Consider the following 22,660-nt stretch of genomic DNA (forward strand, 5'->3'; position numbering starts at 1 on the left):
CTTTCAGTGAGTTCTGTGGGTTCTTCTAATGGATTACTAAACCTGAATATGGCTTGTAGAACCCCTCAATCTTGCAACTGAGGTCACAAGTGAGGGTGGTCTTATGTGGGCTGTCTTCCTTCTAACCTTGCATATATTCACTCTTTTCTCAGGGAAACACAAACAGAACTAGTTTAGGGGGCAATGAAACAGCATGCGAGGATGACAATTATGTAGGCCAAGGGAGGAAATTGATCTAATTTAGGACAGAGATAGGCAGGCCTTTAGCAAAATATTTTCAAGGAAAAGAATGAAATTTATTTCAGATAATAGCAGCTGTTAATAAGAAGTTGCAAGGTATTAGAATATGGTGGGAAAAACCTGTGAGTCTTATCTTAACAAGGTAAAAAAGAAAAACCAGAAATTCTGGGTGGATCTAAACACTTTACCAGGATGTCATGTTCCAAATACAAAACAATTTAACACCTAATTATTTTTCAGCAATTGGTAAAATGTAAGAGAGAAGACTGTATTTAACCTCAGGGTTAGTACATTTTCCTTTGAGTGGCCCAGGGATTGTGACATCAGAAATGTAAGCAAGAATTGTAATTATTAGCACTTTCTGGCTCTGTGTGTGATGAATTATGTGATGAACAGTCCTACTAATGTAAAATTTGCTGATTGGTTGTCAGCTTTTTTTTTAATTTTTTTTTTTCAACGTTTATTTATTTTTGGGACAGGGAGAGACAGAGCATGAACGGGGGAGGGTCAGAGAGAGAGGGAGACAGAGAATCGGAAACAGGCTCCAGGCTCTGAGCCATCAGCCCAGAGCCTGACGCGGGGCTCGAACTCACGGACCGCAAGATCATGACCTAGCTGAAGTCGGATGCTTAACCGACTGCGCCACCCAGGCGCCCCGGTTGTTAGCTTTTAAAAAAAACCTGTGCACAAAGCATGGAAGAGTTAATCACAATGAAGAACAGATATGAACACTCTCGCTTTGATGCTATTCAAGTAGAGCTCTAGGTGACAGATGTTGGGAGATGAGAAGTAGGCAGCAGAGGAGGAAGTAGGGGCAAGGGTACAAACACCCTCTTTTTATAAAGTGAGAAGTCCAGAGAAATTGAAAAGTGATGAAAAATTAAATAGTGATGATAAAAGTGACACAGCTGATGACAAAGGGACACAGCAGAACACCGGGATAGAGAACACTCTACCTGGACAAATCCAATGACTCAACCCACTCACACTGTCAACGGAAGTATCAATTCTAGGTAAATTGTAGATGCTTCAACTATGAAAGGCAAAACAATAAGGCTTTAGAAGATTATATAAGAGAATAAATTCATGATCTCAATATGAAGGAATGATTTGTAAACATATTGAACCTAAGGAAGCACAAATCTAAAGGTAAGGATTGATGAATTTGATCACAGTAAAATTATGTTTTAAATAATGTTAAATGTTAACATTTAACAGAATGTTAAAAATAATGAAAATAGTGAAAAGGCAAGTCGTAGATATGGAGCTCTTTGGAGTGCACAAAATCAACAAAGTGTCTATATCCAGGATATATGAAGAACTCTTATAGCCCACTAAGAAAATTCAATTCAATAGAAAAATGGGCATATAGGCCCCACAGACACTTCGGAACAGGATATATCTAATTGGTCAAGAAACTAAGATAAGGTGCTCAATCTCACTGGTCCTCAGGGAAACGCAAATTAAAACCGCAAGGAGATGTTGCTGTCCATCCATCAGAATGGCTGCAATTAGCCATTCTGGAATTAAAAAGACAAAATAGCAAGGATTTCCAGGGATCATGAGCATCTGTCACTTTCATCTGACTGCTGGTGGTAATGGACACCAGTTTGACCAATCTGGAAAGCAGTTTGCCTTTATTTACTCAAATCAAAGATTCCGTACCTCGTGACCTAGGAATTTCTCTCAGGTGCATATCCAACAGACATGTGTACTAATGTGTACCTGGAGACATGTATAAGACAGTTTATAACCTAAACTTTATTTATAAGCTGAAACATAGCAAACACCCAAATGTCCATAGGAGGATGGATTGATAAATTGGGGTAGAGGGACGCCTGGGTGGCTTAGTGGGTTAAGCCTCCGACCTCGGCTCAGGTTATGATCTCGTGGTTTGTGAGTTCGAGCCCTGTGTTGCTGAAATGGCTGAGCTTGGAGCCTGCTTCAGACTTTGTGTCTGCTTCTCTCTCTCTCTCTCTCAAGAATAAATAATAAACATCAAAAATGTTTAATAAATTAGAGTATAGTTATGCAATGGAATATTACATAGCTATGGATATGAGCTACAACCGAATGCGATAATATGAATGAATCTTATAAATATAATATTGAGCTAGAAAAGGCTGATAGAGAAGAATATATACTGCATGAGTCCATTTACATAAAATTCAAAAACAGGCAAAACTGTAATGTTGAGTGATGTGTTCTTGGATGGCAAAAAGTATAAAGAAAAGCAAGGAAAATGAATACCACACAAGTCAGGAGTTACATTTAAGGAAACGCAGTGAGTTATGACTCAGAAAGGCATGTAGGGAGCTTCTGGGGGCTGGTGCTGCTCTGCTTGATCTGAGTACTTAGTACAGGGATTTTTGCTCCAGATACATCTATGTTTTATGACCTTTTTGACATGTGACATATTTTATATGCCAACTCCTTCCCACCACCCCCCACAAAGATTTAAATAAAAAGGAATTTGTTGGTAAAAGGAAATTATTTCAATGATAAAGATAACAAGTAGAGAGACTAAAAATAGTGCTTGTAGCAGCTAAAAACCGAGAGCTGTAGGGGAATCATGTAATGAGCTAAATTCTCTTCTGCAGTCACAGGAAATTAATAAGAAAATCTCCAAATGGTAAACATAGAAATAAGAACCAAATAATCTGTAAAAGTATTGTTTTCTGTTTTATATTTTCCATTTTTAAAGGATGTATTCTTATTAATTTCATAATCAAGAAAAGCCATCATGTTGCATTTACAGTTTTGTATTTGAAAACATCTATATGTTTTCTATATGTTTTCAAATCAGGCACCCAGATTATAAACAAATAAATTGGTGACTGAGTTAACGAAGCTTGAGGAATTTTAATTTTAAAATGAAGCTCTATTGCATTGCCTTATATATTTGTGAAAATTATTTGATGCATTCGATAAAATGTTGTCAAAATCCTTTCTTTTTTCTGTGTAACTTTTCACATAACTTTTGAGAATTTTGAAAATGATAGAAATAACAGGCAAAGGATTTTTTGTTTTACTAACAACTTCTTGCTTTTTGTATACTTGTTGAGGACCGTGACCATGAAGAGAGTCTAGTTGCAAGTTGGCCTTTCACCTTCCCTTATTTCATTGCACTTTATTTAAAAAAAATTTTTTTAATGTTTATTTATTTTTGAGACAGAGAGAGACAGAGCATGAATGGGGGAAGGTCAGAGAGAGAGGGAGACACAGAATCTGAAACAGGCTCCAGGCTCTGAGCTGTCAGCACAGAGCCCGACGCGGGGCTCGAACTCACGGACCAAGAGATCATGACCTGAGCCGAAGTGGACGCCCAACCAACTGAGCCACCCAGGCGCCCCTTCATTGCACTTTAAAGGCATTATATTAGTAAATAGCAATGCTCATATCCAACCACCACTGCCATAACCAGCCAAAAAACCAACCAAACAAAAGAAAATCTCTACCCCTCTAAAAAACCCAGCATTATGGAAGCTTCTAAGAACTAACCTAATGAAACAATGTTCTCATCACCCACCATTTCAGGGATGTAGCACAGCTTTTAATATCAGACATTCTCATTAGTATTTTATCCCAAGACTTTTTATCAGCGAGGCAAGACACTTATAGATCATTGTAATTGCCAATTTAAGTGCATTCCGAGTTCACTGATAAACCACACGAGAGAAAAGTTGCTTTTCAAATACTGAAGGTATCTATTTTTTTTTTTTTTTGAAATCTTTGCTTGCATTTACTTCTTTTGGATTAGGTTACCTTGAAAAGAAGTACAGTTATTGTGGTGAGCATTTCATAATGTATATAATTTTGAATCACTATGTTGTGTGCCTGAAACTAATATAATACTATACGTCAGCTATACTTCAATTAAAAATTTAAAAGGAAAGAGAAAAGAAGTATAGTTAGCCTGAAAAAGGTGTATAAAAAGGGTTTTCTTAAAAAAAACTTTTAAAAATTCATATAAAATACACAAATATTCTTCCAATATTAAAACAAAGGAAATTTGAAAATTGAGGTTCTATTCTATTAAATTAACCTCTAAAAATATGATGGATTAAGCTCCCAGACCCTTGGACAGGGTTACCAGAACATCTATGATGAAATCAGAAATTTTTATAAAGGGAAAAATAGTTCTTGTTCCAACCAGCAGCTCTCTTTGACTTTCTAGCTAACATAGAGAAGTAAATATGACGGATTGCTCTGAGGAATCTGTTGTCTCAAGGCAGCTAAGAAACACATCAATCAATTACTCTTGTACATTAGAAAATATATACTGTATGTTTTAAACTTGCTTTTTGAGGAGCCATGTTGAGACATCTGGACTCTTGTGCCTTTAGATTTCGGAACTATTTTGGTTTCATTTCAGTTGTAAACTATCCATCTGATCATATGTCTGAGTACTTTTGAGTGTTTACAGTAAAAATAATTGCCACCCATCGCACTCATTTATGACATGGATGGGAGCCACCCAACTGCCCACTCTCCGTTCTGGCGGGTCACCTTGTCTCTGCTTTTGTGCTGTGTTTCAGCTGGGTGAGCTCACGACCGTCCTTTTTCAAACTTTCAACGCACGTTTCCAAAGAATGGTCATCCCAGTCCATCTAGGCTAAAAGAATTGATTTAATTTCCTTTCTCTGAGAAGGCTGGATTTCAGGTATGGGAGTTAGGAGATAAGTAGTCATAGGCATAAAAGTCGACAAGTCTGTTTTTAAAACAGGGCTGACAACCAGCTGCAGGCACTAAGTTCAACCTACACGTGTGTACTCTAAAATCAGTTCTGACTCATCTGCTCTGTCTGCTTGGCGCCCCTGTTTACAGGACGCCTTCAGCCCTCTCCTGTAGCAATGTTACTGGTAAATAACTTACCCTTTCTGACAGGGTGGGTGAAAAAGAGAACAACCTGATCTTGGTTGACAAAATGTGTGCCGTGGTGAAGGCATATTTTGTAAAGACTTGAGCAATTATTTAAAGTGTGTGTGTGAGTGTGTGTGTGTGTGTGTGTGTGTGTGTGTGTGTGTGTATGCGCACGCGCGTGAGCTCACTTTATGTGCTAGGTAATGATTCATGTTCTGAGGGTGTGTTTTTCTCCCTTAAAGAGCTGGCAGCCAGCCCGCCCTCTCAGAAATGGGAAATTTCTTGAGCTAATTTGGACATGCAGGCTACATTTTTACACCACAAAGCGGTAACTCTTTGTCCAGACAGCACTTCCAATTATCTATGAATATCCCTATTCAGCAGGGACTTAAAAAAACAAAACAACACAAAAACCACACACACACACACAAAAGCCAGATCTTTTTGCCTGTTTTGCATATAAACATTCAGGATAATTGTATATTATATCACTTCTGAGGCACAAAGAAGTTATTTAAAGAGGTGACCTGATTATCTTGGTAAAGAAAAGATAGCTACCATCCAATTTCTGAAATTTTGCCCTTGCATTCGCGTGGAGGCCAGAAGGTGAGAACTTTTGGATTAAATTCCAAACTCTAGGACAATAAGGTTTGGGCCAAATAATTTACTCTTTCTAAAGCTAAGTTTTTCCAAACTGTCAAACGGGAATCAAAGCATTTACTTATCTCCTTATAGGAAAATAAACTGTTGACACTGGATTTGAAGGTACAAATCGGTGCAAATGCATCTGTTCTGTTTGAAGGGCTAATCTCTGCACCAGTTCTCAGTGGGCTCCTTCCTTCCGCACCCGGATCTTTGCTCCCTTGTGGTCACCACATTTCTCACCGGCAAGAAAAAGATCTGTCGCTGTTGTTAAGAATCCAGGGAGAAATTTCATGGTGCATACAGCTTAGTTGACCAGGAAACAGACAAACGTTAAGGCAGATTTTGCGAAAATTTCGTTTTGTGTTTTCTGCAATAGGAGAAGGCAAAATTTTCTGAGAGGGCAGAAACATCCAGGAATGGGTCTAGAATGACCTGTTAGAAGAATCAGGAATAGAGGAGGTAGAGAGGGGTTGGTATGCACTCTTCTGAGCGTCTTTAAAACAGACAAGCAAATAAAAACAAGCAAACAATGTGGCTCCCACGTAGAGGCTGGAGGATTGGTTTCGCCACTTTTTTGGAGTCCTTTTAATTTACAGCATGCTGGCACGAGCTATTAGGTCTGCCACCAAGTAACTTTGAGTTTCAACCTACGTGCCAAGTTCTGTAGTATGTGTTGGGAACTCAAAAGTGAATAGGAAACAATTTTTGCTCTCAAGGTCTTCTTAACCTCCCCGGGAGAGAAATACATACAAATAATTACAATATTATGTGATAAGTGCTAGACTAGAAGCAAAAAAAAACATGTGCTATGATTACAGATTTTGCCTGAGGTGGTTGGGACTGAAGACGTGATCTCTGTACTTGACCTTGAAGACTGAATGGGAGCAAGGCAGGGGAGGCCATTCGAGGCAACCGGTGGAGCATGGACAAGGGCCCGGAAAGGTGGAGTGTGGGGGTATTTTAGAGAGGAGAGAGGAAGTGTGTGAGGGTCAGACAGCCCCAGGTTGCTAACCCTGCTGGGTGGCTGTTAACTGGATGCATGCTTTGGGCCACATTACTTAGCCAGTCTGGGTCTCAGTTGGTGCATCCGTAACGTGGGGACATTATTGTCTACCCTGCAGGGTTGTTGGGAGAATGAAAACAATAAAGGTTAAGGACCTGGAACAGTGTGACGACAGCGTAAATGTGCAACAAATGGTCGCTGTTATTCTGTCTGCTTGGATAGGCTGTCCCCTCCGCTGCTTGGGAAGTGCAAATCGTTCAGAATAGCATGTGTCTTACCCTGGGGGGAGCTTCTCAGCATCGGTCACCTGTAAAATGGGAAAAAGCACCGACTTTCAGGGTTGTTTTGAAGATCAGAGCTAATAATGCTAAACACAGGGCCACTGAGGGCCCTCGATAAACAGTAGATATTATCATTACAATTATAACCCTTCTCCCTCAAAGGCCAAAACGTATGTATATTTTCTTTATACTCACATTGAAGAAGTTCTGAATTCGTATGTTGGTACAGAACTGCACCTTCTGCTACACCGGAGACTAAACCAGAAAACCACACTTGAAAGTCTATTTCTGCCCAAAGGTGAGGTGTCAGATTCATGAATGTGTCGTATGTGAGGAGTAGTGGGAGTAGGTATCCAACCATGTTTGTTTTCCCTTTTCTGTGCCCGTGTGCCAGGCACCGTACCAGGCACCCAGTAGATGTTTAAAGACGTGACTGCTGCGTGAATTAATGGGTAACTCTCTAGCTAGTTCTGTCAAACACACTTTTTTTTTTTAATGGAGGGAAACAATTTTAGATTCTGAAATTGCCTTTTAAAAAACCGAGTTCCCGGGGTGCTTGGGTGACTCTGTTGGTTACGTGTCTGATTTCTTGGTTTTGGCTCAGGTCATGACCTCGGGGTCCATGGGATCGAGCCCCGCTTTGGGCTCTGCGCTGACAACATGGAACCTGCTTGGGATTCTCTCTCTCTCTCTCTCTCTCTCTCTGCCCCTCCCCTGCTTGTGCGCATGCTCTCTCTCTCTTTCTCAAAATAAATAAACATGAAAAAGAAATAAAAACATAAAGCAAGTTCCCAAACTATTTGAACAATTGAACATGTACAAATTCATCTGGGACCAGCTTGTGGGAAGGATCATGCTGTCCTGAAAGTTGTTTGCCTGGAGGGTACACTGGTCCAACCGGTAATTATAATTGCAAACAGTTATTATGTCTATGCTTATTATTATGACATTTCTAATAAGTATTATTGTAAAGGTCAACCTCATGTTATATCAATAAACCGGGACCAGAATATCTTATGTGTGCATTTCATACTTTTTCTTCCTGGAACTATATTTAGATATTAGAAATGGCAGAAACCCGTGCATGTTTGAGTTTCCCAAAAAAACCTCCTTACTTTTTACTCTGCCCGATCGCGTAATGCCTCTGGGAGGTCACTTTGCCGCTGTTCCTTCCAGTTTTAATTACAAGTAATGATAATAATGAAAATGTTTACCTGTAGGCTGGTTCAAATTTGTGAAAATGACACTCACTCTCTGACTAAAAACGCTGGATCTCAGAGGGAACAATTAGCATGGATGCACTTGAACTTCCTAATCACACGATGCAGCCACAGAGTCCCAATGACATCTTCCACCGGCTTCCAAGCTGAACTGGACCCAAGTCATGCCCCGCAAAATCACTGCTGTCTTACTTTGGGAGGGCTGCAAGAAAGAGAATTCACAACTTGCCTTGAAAATGTATCTGTTCTCTAAGAACTTTCTTTTTAGTTCACATTTTAAATAAAAATTTCTAATGTGACAAATTTAGCCTAGGTCCTCTTATCTGTTCCTCAAGAGAAAAGGAGAGAAAATATACCTAACACTCTTTTTGTTGTTATTTGGCCTAGATTTAAAATCCTTCAGCTAGTAGAGACTTTGAAACCTATTTCTTCATAGGTTTGAAAACTAGGGAGTTTAGTTGGAAACTGACCCCTGGAGTTGGAAAAGGCTCCTGGTTTGTCCTCAAAATTGTATCTTCTTTTAGTTGAGACCTTTGATATTCTAGGTGCTGCCTTTTGGGTACATAGTTATCACTACCCTGGGCTGTCATATTCACTCGTTCAAATGACCATTGTCATTGATTCACTGAGCAGCCACAATTAGGTTGGACATATAAAATTACTATTTTGGGGGCACCTGGGTGGCTCAGTCATCTAAGCGTCTGACTTCGGCTCAGGTCATGATCTCGCGGTTTTGTGAGTTCGAGCCCACATCGGGCTCTGTGCTGACAGCTCGGAGCCTGGAACCTGCTTCAGATTCTGTGTCTCCCTCTCTCTCTGCCCCTCCCCCACTCACACTCTGTCCCTCTCGCCTTCAAAAATAAATAAACATTAAAAAAAAATTTAAATTATTAATTTTGGATATATAAAAAAAGACAACTCAATGTTCAATCTCATAAATATTTATTGAGAACCTACCGTGTGACAAACAATTAAGGTTCAATTGTGTAGGGAAACTAATGCAATAGACTCTGGTAGAATACCAAACAACAGCTTTTCAAAGATTCACTGTACCAATTTGGTACAATTTTCTATTTGCCAACAGTGTTTTACACGGCACTTACTTTTTTTGAAATGTTGCCTGTTTGCCAATCATGTGGTTAATTTGCCTGATCAACAGAATTGAATAAAAAATATCCTTGGGGTGCCTGGGTGGCTCAGTAGGTTAAGCGTCAGCTCAGATCATCATCTCACAGTTCCTGAATTGGAGCCCTGTGTTGGGCTCTGTGCTGTCAGTGTAGAGCCAGCGCGGGATTCTCTCTCTCTCCCTCTCTCTCTGCCTCTCCTCCCCAATAAAAAAAATATTCTAAAAGTTTGCTGGTTGCAAAGTTAAAAAGTTGTACATACAGGGGCGCCTGGGGGGCCCAGTCGGTTAAGGGTCTGACTTTGGCTCAGGTCATGATCTCAGGGTTTGTGGGTTTGAGCCCTGTGTCGGGCTCTGTGCTGTGCTGACAGCTCAGAGCCTGGAGCCTGCTTCAGATTCTGTGTCTCCCTCTCTTTCTCTGCCCCTCCCCTGCTAGTGCTCTGTTTCTCTCTCTCTCTCTCAAAAATAAACATTAAAAAAAAAATGAAAACAAAAAGTTGTACATATTTATTGAAAAAAGTTGTTAAATAATATGGAAGTCTATAAAATAAAAACTGAAAGGTCTTCCCTTACCACCTGGGGTAAACTGTGCTAACAACTTTTATTGTATTCTAGACCTCTTTTTTTTTCTCTTTATTTTACATAGGAAATAAAATTTAGAGCTTTTTTTTTTTTTCCACCCAGAATTATAGCCTGGACAGCTCTCCTACATGCAGAGCATTTTACTTCTGAACCCAAGACAACTCATCGTGTCCGCTCTTCAACAGTCTTTTTAATAGTCACTTCCCACACTCAATTGCTTTTTAATCGAGTACTTTTCAACAGTAGTTTTGATTGTGGTAATTGCCCAAAGACATTAAAAGAAGGCTTCTGATCTCAAAACACTTTCATTTAAAACCATCTTTTAAGGAACATAAGGTACGCGCAGCAACCACATGATTTCAACACAGTGGGTTGAAAACAATACAAAAATAGTCATTCAAATGTCTTGTCTCTGCTACGCCAAGTAAGAACCAACTTAGAATCCTAAAAAAAAGAAAAAGAAAAAGAAAAGAAAAGAAAGGAAAAGAAAAGAAAAGAAAAGAAAAGAAAAGAAAAGAAAAGAAAAAAGACAAGACCCGAATCAACAACCAAAACCCCAGGGCACCTGAGTGGCTCAGTTGGTTGAGCATTGGGCTTTAGCTCAGGTTGTGATCTCACAGTACCTGGGTTTGAGCCCTGCGTCAGGCTCTGAGCTGGCAACGTGGAGCCTGTTTGGGATTCTGTCTCTCTCGGTCCCTCCTCTGCTCTCTCTTTCAAAATTGAATAAACATTAAAAAAAAAATTAAAAACAACAACAAAACCAAAACCAAACTAGGCTCCCAGGGGGCACAGATACTGTCATCATTTTTTAAATTGAGATATAACTGACATACAACATTATATTAGTTGCTGGTATGCAACATAATGATTTGACATTTGTATGGTCTCCTTTTAATTTTAGAAAAGAAGGTAATGAACTTTGAACTTCTGCATTTAAGTTCACCATCTCCAGGGGTGCCTGGGTGGCTCAGTTGGTTAAACCCCTGACTCTTGATTTCAGATCAGATCATGATCTCAAGGATCATGAGTTCGAGTCCTGTGTTGGGCTCTGTGTTCTCAGCCAGCTTGGGATTGTTTCTTTCTTCCTCTCTCTCTCTGCCCTTCCACCATCTTCAAATATTCCTTAAATCTCTGGCATCTTATACCACTTACCCGCTGATGAGTGCGGGAGACCAAATGAGTACATAGCAGACAAGGGTTAATAGAATAATTCGGCAATAATGCATTATGTTTAATGTCACCAACATTTTCCCCCTTGGACACAGTTGAAGTTGCATATAATATACGTATATTGAACAGAATCATTCTTTTCTGCTACCAAAGGTTCTGGTGCCTAGGGCAGACATAAATATGGCAGTAGTTTGATGGGTTTCCTACAAAAAAAACATTGACTCCGGGGGTTCTACCAGCTATAACCAACTGGAGAACATTGTCATGGGGGCAAGAATTCTGTGCCATAATCAAAAGGCTCGCTGTTTCTTCTGAAGTGAAGAAAGATGGGATGGATGATCCTCCAGGCTTCTTTTCAAGAGCATTTAGTTCTGAAGTTTATTTGCAAAGCTTTCAGTACCCCACGCCCCAGAGACAGAGAGAGCAAAATCTACATCTACAAATACCAGCTTACTGCGAAACCCAAGTATCGATCCCATGGTGAATAAGACTTTATTTATTTATTTATTTATTTATTTATTTATTTATTTATTGTCTCTTTTTGGAATCTTCCAAACTACACACATACTCCTTCTTAAGGAAAAATAGCTTGCTGTACCTGGTCTTTTCAACCTGAACTACAGAAATATTTACTCTGTTATTCCTTTATATTGCAAACTTCTAGTGAACCTAAAATGTCACAGCATTTGATTGAAGCGAAACAATAACAGGGCGCCTGGGTGGCTCAGTGTGGTTAAGCGTCTGACGTCGGCTCAGGTCGTGATCTCACGATCCGTGATTTTGAGCCTCACATTGCTCTGACAGTGCAGACAGATCCTGCCTGGGGTTCTCTCTCTCCCTCTCTCTCTGCCCCTCTCTTGCTCTCTCTCTTTCAAAATAAATAAACAAACTTAAAAAAAAAATGAGACAATAATATAGCTAAATAGCCGTGTACTTTGTACCAAATTTGCACCAAAAAGTGTATTCGTACCAAAAAAATGACAAATTATGGATACTATCTGCCTATAGAAAGGCAGGCTTCATTTTCTTGTGGCATGGGATGTGAACACTGAGAGTCTTAGGAAAATACAAGGTTTTGTTCTCTCTCTGCCTCCACGTTATATGTTAAAAGCTGAAGTATAAATCATTCAGGACAGATTGAGTTGTGTGGAAATTTTACTTTTTTTATCTGTTGAAAATGATCAATGTAAAAGCTTTAAAGTTACCTGAGAAAAACTGATTTTTTTTAAATGCATCATTCCTTCGACGGTAGAATATTAGGAGCTGACTGTTGCCTATCATGTGTTCCTCTTATTTTTTCTGGTGGTTGCGAGAAGGAGAGGTTAACAAATCGTTCCCCTTAGCATTGCTGAAGTGATCAAGTGTTGTCATGTTCTGCGATAGAAATCTGAGTAGAAGCCTCCAGGTGCTCAGCTTGAATTACTCTTAAGTCATTTTATACTGATGAGTGATTTTTTTTAGATACAATAGGGCCTCAGACTGCATTATGTCTGCATTTCTACCTCTGGAAGATATTTAGATGATTACCCGAAACGGTTAAAAAAAAAAAAAGTCTTCTATTTGTAGATCTGGGAAAATTAAACCAAGACTGGGGGATCAGACTGTTTCTTTAGAAAAGGTACTAGGCACACTCTTCTATTATTAACAGGTATTATTGGTTTGCAAAAATGATACACATAATCACTGTAGAAAAATGCTAAATGACAAAATAAACTGCAACCAGGTGCTAGTAAGGGGGGGGGGGGTGGGTGGGTGGGTGGAGATTACCATCATAAATAACATTTTTGCATCTAACCTTCCAGTCTTCTGGGTGTAAATGAATGGATGTGGCAAAGAATGCTTAGTCAGGCTGCCAGTTAATCACCTCTTCTCCTACAGGGAAGGTTTATTACCTTCATTGTTAAGAACTGAAAAGAGGAGTTGCAGAGCTCAGAAGTTGTCTGAGCTACCGGCCGGCAATCCCTAAATCCGTGTATTGTCCTTAGAGGATTAGTTTAGTTTGGGCCTCTGAATTTCATGTCCCAGAAGGTAAGATCAACTTTTTCTTTTCCTTTCTTTCTTTCTTTCTTTCTTTCTTTCTTTCTTTCTTTCTTTCTTTCTTTCTCTATTTATTTTTTATTTTTTTTTAATGTTTATTTTTGAGAGAGATAGACAGAACACAAGCGGGGGAGGGGCAGAGAGAGAGGGAGACACAGAATCCGAAGCAGGCTTCAGGCTCTGAGCTGTCAGCACAGAGCCTGAGGCGGGGCTCAAACTCACAAACCGGGAGATCATGACCTGAGACGAAGTCAGACGCTTAACTGACTGAGCCACCCAGGCACCCCCTCCCCTTAAAAAAATTTTTTTTTAAATGTTTATTTATTTTAAGATGAACTCTTTTGTCTTGGAGAATGTCAGAGGAAGGGTGACTGAGCCCTGAGGCAGAAATAGGACGAATGGAAATGGATGTGCTCAAGGAGGTCAGAAGAGCTCTGGTCTGGTCATCCGTGAGACTGGATTTACATCCTAAACGCTGTGTGACCCTCTGGGCACCAGTTTTCCCGTTGGTGAAATGAAGGCAGTACAGATAAGGGAGAGTGGAAGGTGGGAGAGAGACTACAGAGATACCTAAGACGTAGTTCCTGGTTAATTGGAAAGATTGGCCTGAGAGAGAACTGTATTTCTAAAGTGATGTGGTGGTGGTGAGGTGAGGAAGGAGAGGATCTTAATGAGAAGCTCGGCTAAAATTCACATCTCACTTAATTTCTTCATTCAGGATCTAGATCTATGCTGTCTCTAGCCACATGCGGCTGCCACACACACATGTGACTGGTCTGAATTGAGATGGGCTCTAAGTATAAAATACACACTGGATTTTGAAAATTTAGTACAAAAAATGTTAAAGACACCCTTGCAAATTTTTAAATACTGGTTCAATGTTGAAATGGTAGTATATTAGAGATACTGTGTTAAATAACATATACTATGAAAATTTATTTTACCTGTTTCTTCTTAAATTATTATTGTTTTTTAACGTGGCAACTAGAAAATTCTAAATTACGTATGTGGCTTGTCTTCTATTTCTATTGGACAGTGCTGATCTAGGATATTAAGTTAGTGGAGTGCATTTCGGGGAAAATGTGTCATCACTGGGTGCCTCAGTCATGGTTTCGGCTCAGGTCATGATCTCACAGTTTGTGAGTTTGAGACCCCCGTCAGACTCCCCACTTATGAAGCCCTGCTTGGAATTCTCTCTCTCTCCCTCTCTCTCTGCCCCTCCCCTGCTCCTCTCTGTCTCTATCTCAAAATATGTAAATGAACTTAAAAAAAAAAAAGAACGGTCTAGTAGAATAATGAGTGTTAACAGAAACCCAGATATTTCACAGATAAGAGAAAAGCAGGAAAACGGGGATGAGTAAAAACACTTGAAGGGAAATAATGGTAACAGGTGTCATAACTACATATGCATATGAATTTCTGCATGACAAAACCACTCAGAGGTAATCTACAGGGCAACATGCTGGAGCCACACCCCTTTTGCAAATGATTATTTTATCTGCGCCTTTCTGCAGACTGTCTGAAATAGCTTTAGGCAAGAGGATGGGGTGTGACAGGGGGAAGAAATGGGCAATGGTTTACGAAGCAGGTTTATAGACTTCATAGACTGGACTCACTCGGCAGAAAGGAGTTGATACGTGTCAATAAACCATTACAACTACTCTGATAAGCTGAAGGCACTTGTTAAATAGCAAGTCCTCTTCCTGGAAAATGTTCTTTGCCTCATACGGATGAATCATTTACTTCCAGAAAACAGTACACTTACTGTACAGACACTCAGTTCAGCCCTAGTAATTAATTCAGTTAGCCAAGTAGGGTCAGATTTCATGGAAACACGACACTCTGAAAGGACACCGAAAATGTCCTAAACACCATATCCGATGGCTTGTCACGTCTTTGTCTTTGTAAACTGCAGAGCCCCACTTGACAGGAATAACCTTCCCTTTGACATTTCCTTCTCCATCTCCTCCTGCCGTGTGACGCGTCCCTCACAGCTGTGACCTGTGCTGTCGGGGAGCTGTTTAGCATCAGCTGAAGAGCCAAGGTTAGTGGGTTGAAAGTAAGTTTGGGTTAATAATTTATGTAAAGTACATAGCAGGTTCTCAGTAAGTGGTAGCTATTATGTCTTTTTATTACTTTTTACTGAATATTTTCCTTCACCCAAACCGCTCCCTCCTCCCCATACACTATGGAATTCTATCTACTCCTTTAGCGACGGAAAGCCACAGATGCTGCCTCTGAACTCCCGTTTGGAGGGACAGTGTAAGCATCGTCGATGGGCTCCTGGCCTGGGATTCTGGATAACACACAGATTTGTCCCAAATCCTCCTCCTGGCAAAGCCCTCACTTTTGCCAAGTCAGCATCACAGATGTGTGCCTGGCTCTTCCCCCGACCTGTCCTTACAGCCTTGACCACGGCAGAGCTCTGGGAACACACAGAGGCCACAGTGCTCACACATCCCAACTCGAGCTTGGTTTGAGTTCTGGGACACCATGAAAGTTTGATGATCAGATCAAGTTAACTTTCCTTTTTTTTCAAGACCACTTTAGTGAGGCGTGACTGACATACAAAGCCGTCCATTTATCGAATACAACTTTCTGTAATTAACGAGAAAGGGAGAGAGGTTATGTTGACATCCTTTAGTTGTGGGGCATCATCCCTGTGACGTCACCTCTCTGTCTCAGTTCCTTCATTTGCAGAATGAGTGACCTGGGTTTTATCTTAACTTCCCAGAACCAGGTTGCTGTGCTTCTAGAAAGCACCAGGAATGGAGAAGAAAGCAAGGCTGGTCATTTTCTTCAAAGTTTTCAAATGAGGGTGTTACTTAGAGCAGGATAGTGGAAATGGATTGGTGTTCTCAAAAACTTCACGTTGAGGGTAAATATCAATAACTGTGACAAATCCACACCGAGGGAACAGAAGCTTGCAGTCCCTGACACTTCCATGCACTTGTTGCTAGTTTTGTCACTGAATTGATCATTTATTTATCAATGATCATATGATCATATTAATCATAAAAATCTTGCTGATTTTTACTTTTACCAATTACCAGAAAGCTTTATTTACTTATTAAGGATTAAACAAATACACAATACAGTCCCATTGCAAAAAAATTCAAACAAGAGAGAAAATAAAAATAATCTAGTAAAAATGAAATGACCCAAATCATGGTCATCCAGAAATAATCTTTTTAAGAATTTTGTTTAGGATCCTGATGTATTTGACCCTCTCAATGAGATCAAACTATAAATGCTTTTTTGTAAACTGTTTTTTTAAACCTCTTTAATAAATAGATTTTTTTCAATAATGACTGTTGATCTAGAATACTCTTTTGTAATGGCCATATTCCATTGTGTTGCTGTATCAAAATACATTATTTATTCCTTTCCTGATGGACACTTAAGCTATTTTTAATTTCTGACTATTATAGATAGGACTGTAATGAATGCCAAGCCACACTTAATCTTACGAACATATTCAAACACACTCAGATACAAAGGACAGATTCATTTTCTTAAACAGGTAATTAAGAGGCAGCCGGTAAATACAACTTGATAATCAGATTGCACTGCACTGCCACAATTCCTGATTTGCAAAAGATTAATGTATTGTGACCATTATTTTCCTGAAGGGTGGAAACTTAGCCTTAATCGTCACTGTAACTAAAGATTAATTTCAGGGGTGCCTGGGTGGCTCAGTCGGATAAGCATCAGACCGTCGATTTCCGCTCAGGACGTGATCTCACGGTTTGTGAGTTGGAACCCTCATTTGGGCTCTGCGCTGACACTGTGGAGCCTGCTTGGGATTCTTCCTCTCCCGATCTCTCTCTCCCTCCCCCACTCACACGCTTGCTCTCTCTCCCATAATAAATAAATAAATTAAAAAATAAAAACTTTAGCATATAACGCAACAATGATTTCAGGAGTAGATTCCTTAGTGCCCCTTACCCATTTAGCCCATCCCCCCTCCCACAACCCCCCCACCCCGTAACCCTCAGTTTGTTCTCCATATTTATGAGTCTCTTCTGTTTTATGCCCCTCCCTTTTTTTTTATATTATTTTTGCTTCCCTTCCCTTATGTTCATCTGTTTGGTCTCTTAAAGTCCTCACATGAGTGAAGTCATATGATATTTGTCTTTCTCTGATTGATTAATTTAGCTTAGCATAATACCCTCTAGTTCCATCCACATAGTTGCAGATGGCAAGATTTCACTCTTTTTGATTGCTGAGTAATACTCCATTGTATATGTATATACCACATTTTCTTTATCCATTCATCCATCGATGGACATTTGGGCTCTTTCCATACTTTGGCTATTGTTGATAGTGCTGCTATAAACATGGGGGTGCATGCGTCCCTTTGAAACAACACACCTGTATCCCGTGGATAAATGCCTAGTAGTGCAACTGCTGGGTTGTAGGGTAGTTCTATTTTTAACTTTTTGAGGCACCTCCATGCTGTTTTCCAGAGTGGCTGCACCAGCTTGCATTCCCAGCAGCTGAAACTATTATAATTACTTCTAATTAAACCATCCCTAATGCATATGATAAAACATATACTAGCTTCTCATCTCATTTAATTTGAAGGTTCACTCTCATTCATGTTAAAAGCTCTTCTTTGTTTTACGCCAACAGTACCTTTGACTTGGGCTGACACCGTCTCTTCTTTAAAGGGCATGGGTTGCTACAAAAGGCCATATTTCATTCTTTCTCATTGTCAAGTAGTATTCCATTGTGTATATAAACCACAATTTCTTTATCCATTCATCAGTTGATGGAACTAGAGAGTGTTATGCTTAGTGAAATAAGTCAGGCCGAGAAAGACAGATACCATATGTTTTCACTTTTATGTGGATCCTAAGAAACTTAACAGAAGACCATGGGGAGGGTAGGGGGAAAAAAGTTACAGAGAGGGAAGGATGCAAACCATAAGAGACTCTTAAAAACTGAGAATAAACTGAGGGGTGATGGGGGGTGGGAAGAAAGGAAAAGTGGGTGATGGGCATTGAGGAGGGCACCTGTGGGGATGAGCACTGGGTGTTGTATGGAAACCAATTGGACAATAAATTTCATATTAAAAAAAAGGGGCACAGGTTGGATGAATAAAAACAAAAGGTCGACATCTTTATATATTAAAAATTTTTAACTCAAAAAAATTCAAAATCTCAACCAGATTAAAGCAGTGTTATGAAGTTATTTTATTTTACTTTTTTAACATTTACTTATTTATTTTGAGAGAGAGGGAGAAAGCACAAGCAGGAGAAGGGCAGAGTGAGAGGGGGGCGAGAGACTCTTAAGGAGGCTCTGTGCTCAGTGCGGAGCTGTACGAAGGGCCCGATCTTGCAACCATGAGAGCATGGACACTTAAATGACTGAGCGACCCAGGTGCCCCTGTTGTGAAGTAATTTTAAAAAAAGTTTTTGAGAATGTTTTCTCTTTAATGCTGGTACCTCACACAGTGTCTGGGCCATATATACCTCACATAGTACTAGGATTGAGACATAATGTACATTCAATAGTTGCTGAGGAAATGAATGAAGAATGAATGAATGAATGAATGATGAATGAATGAAAAAATAAGTAAGCTACTTTCAATTTGTAACTTCAACATTGGCAAATATCTGAACTGGTAGAGCCAGTCATTTCTGCAATTAAAATAATCCATACGCAGTACCATACCATTGTGTTTTCAATGCTTAGGAAAATGGTGAATGTTTTCCACTAAACATAACTCACTGGTTTTATCATTCTCAGGATCTGTGGTTTATGGAAAGTATCAGCAAACTGTGTTCTCTGGGCCAAACCTGGCCTCCTGCCTGTTGTAGTACAGGCCATGAGGTGAGAATGAGTTTAAAAACATTTTTAAATGGTTTAAGAAAATCAAAAGAAGAATAATGTTTTATGAGAGGTGAAAATTATCTCAGACGTAAATTTCATTGTTTCTAAATAAAATTTCACTGGAACGTTGCCACGCTCATTTTTTTTTTTTTTCCCATGTGTCACTCATGGTTGCTTTTGTGCTACTCGCGGGGTGAGTAGTGGTCCACAAAACGGAAAACATTTACTATCTGGCCCTTTACCAAAATGCCTGCCAACTCCTGGTTTAGGTCTATCTTAGTTTGGGCGTCTCTAAGATCATAGCATAAACTGGGTTGCTTGTGACAACAAAAATTTATTTCTCACAGTTCTGGATGCTGGGAAGTTCAAGAGAACACGGCAATGGGCAGTTTCCGCGTCTGATGAGGACGTGCTTTCTGCTTCATAGGTTGCTGTCTTGTCTTGTGTCCTCACGAGGCAGAAAGGTCAGGAGAACTCTCTGGAAGCTCTTTTAGAAGGACACTAACCCCATTCATGAGGGCTGGACTCTCAGGACCTGATCACCTCCCCAAAGCCCCACCTTCTCATACTTTCACATGGGAGGTTAGGATTTCAGCATATGAAGTTTGGGACACACAAGCATTCCGTCTAAAGCAAGGTCCTAAACTATTTCTTGGGTGTGGAGGGTGTGTATCATTCACTAAGTGGCAAGAGTGTTTTTGGGTCACCAGCCTTACTGAATGTGAATGCAGTCTACTAAAATGACAAGGCAAAGACAAGTCACTAGGTGGTATGCCTGTTTTGTCAGTAACTTGAAGATAATAATAATAGTGTGTCTTCTTTTCTCTTTCACCGTCTCTAATAAGAAGACCAATCTTATGCAATGCAAAATGTTATTCGAAAACACCTCAACACAACAGAGTCTCTAATGGCAGGATTGCTTAGAACCTCCTTATAGCGCCTCATGGTTCACTCGTGACCCTTCTGGCCTCCCCGGGCTTCCCTCCAGGGCAATGCCTGCCCATGGTCTTACAGGCTGGGGACTCTAATGGTTCTCCAAATAGCACAATGCAAGATTTTAACAATTCGACTCTCTGGAACTTCTGTGGAGTATTGAAGGCGTGTACTCCGTACTCTAATGTATGGAATTATTGAAGTTTAGGTTTTTTTAGGTTTGATATTTCATTTTTATTACTTTCTTTTTATTCTATAGCCAAGACATTCATTGGTACCAGGTTCCAGAGTGAAACCAAGGATTATGCTAGGGAGTGAACAGTTCATGTATTGTTACTCTTAAACAAGATCTCTGTAACTCTGATTATAAAAGAAAGAGAAATGTGTGCTCCTAGGCACATATCCTCTGTTCTTGACTTTCCATCACTCATGTTTAATATGATAATATCAGATTCCCCTCAACTTTAGCATGGATCATTCTCCAGAGAAACAGAACTAATAAATCTATCTATTTTCCATCTATCTCTCCATTTATCCATCCATCTATCTGTCTGTCTGTCTATCTATCATCTATCTGTCATCCATCTATTCGTTTTAAGGAATTGACTTATGAGACTATGGGGGTGGAGAGTGTGGGATTTGCAGGACCTGCCGGTGGTCGAGAAATTCCTGTACGAGTTGGTGTTGTAGTCTTGAGGCTGAAGGCAGTCTGGAGGCAGAAATTTCTCTTCCTTGGGGGACCCGAGTCTTTGCTTGTAAGGACTGCAACTGTTTGGATGAGACTTACCCACATCAGGGAAGTAATTTTCTCTACTCACAGTCTATTGATTTAAATGTTAATAGCATCTAAAAAATACCTTCACAGCAACATCTGGACTGGTGTTTGACCAAAGAACTAGCTACCATGACTTAGCCAAACTGACATGTAAAATTAACCATTGCAACTATATACATGTATGAACACGAATATGCTATACAAATACATATAAATAAATACAAATGCACATATGGTACATGTATCACCTTTTTCTTTGATTAATTGTGCCAACTTCATTAAAATTTTGTTTTCATTTTTAAATAAAGGCAGCATGACTTTAAAATCATAAGAATTTAAGGCACTTTTGGGATACTGAATTTGACTCCTTGAGGCTCTCTTCCAATTTGAGTTTATGCAGCTTGTCCAGATTCTATGAACTTATGGTTGATATGATAGTGTGATAGGCAGAACAATGTCCCTGAAAGATGTTCACGTTCTAATCCCGAAACCTGTGAGTATGTAACCTTACACGACAAGGGAAAATTAAGGTTGCAGACAGAATTAAGGTTGTTAATCAGCTGCCCATAAAATAATCACAAGCATCCTTCAATGTGGGAGAGAGAGGCAGAAGAGGATGTCAGAGTGATAGGATGTACTGCGGACTGAAGTGGGCCCCCCTGAATTCAGATGTTGGAGCCCTAACCCCCAATGTGGTGACATTTGGAGATGGGGCCTTTGGGTTGTAAGTAGGCTTAGATGAGATCAGGAGGGTAGGACCCTCTTGATGGAATGAGTGTCCTTAAAACAAGAGACACCAAGGAGCTTGGTCTCTCTCTCTCCACCATGTGAGGACGCAGTGAGAAGGTGGTTGTCTGCAAGCCAAGGAAAGAGCTCTTGGCCGTCCATGCTGGTACTCTGATCTGGAATTTCCAACCTCCAGAACTGCAAGCAAATTAACATATATCGTGAAGCCACTTGGTTGTAGTATTCACTGCAGCACCTGAACTGACCAAGAACAGGATGTGAGATGAACTTGGGCCATTGTTGCTGCCTTTGAAGACAAAGGAAGAGGACTGTGAGCTAAAAATAGCAGGCAGTCTCCCGAAGCCGGAAAAGGCAAGGAAGCAGACTCTCCCCAGATCCTCCAGAAAGGAATTCAACCCCGCTTACACCTTCATTTTTGCCCTCTCAGACCGATTTCAGACTTCTGACCTAGAGATCTGTAAGATACTAGATTTGTGTCATTTTAAGCCACTAAATTTGTAGTAATTCGATACAGCAGCCATAGAAAACAAATACAGATACTAAAGATCAGATGGGCAGGGTTGAGCACTTAGTATTTCTACAAATTCAAGTATGTCAGAATTGAGGCTGTTGTTATTAGAACTAGAGGTAAAATGCTTTAGAAATTCTTCAAGCAAATGTCTTGTACAGAGCATCAAAGTCTCCAATGACTTTGTTCGGTTGTTCAGGGCATGCATTTCAAATACTATTAAGAGAATCTCATTGGTACTTTTATTTTATATTATTGAATAACTTACTTACAAAGAGGAGATCAAGAGTTTATTTGTAGCTAATTTCCACATGTAGATTTCAGAGCAATAAATTGACTGCTGTGATCTTGATATAATTAATTTTTGAAAAATCCTATCTTAGCTTCCAAAAAGAGAAAGAAAATAATCGTGTAAAATTCAGTATTTGGTAACATGTTTACTTTATGCTAAGGACATATTATTTCATTTAATTCTTCCAATCACCCTGGGAAATAGGAGTTCTGTTTATTTTGCAGGTAAAGGAAATGAAGCACAGTGTCTAAAGTGGTAAAGATAGCAATCTGAACCTTGGCAGCCCGAGTCCTGAGGCTGTGATTTAAACCATTTTACACACTGACACACATACTATAACTAAACTGTGTTCTTAATTGTAGGCTTAGCATCTAGTAAAGTAAAAAGTAAACAGGATTTTAAA

This window comes from Puma concolor, chromosome D4, assembly GCF_028749965.1.
Source record: "Puma concolor isolate L17-30 chromosome D4, mPumCon1.1.hap2, whole genome shotgun sequence".
NCBI classification, from domain to species: Eukaryota; Metazoa; Chordata; class Mammalia; order Carnivora; family Felidae; genus Puma; species Puma concolor.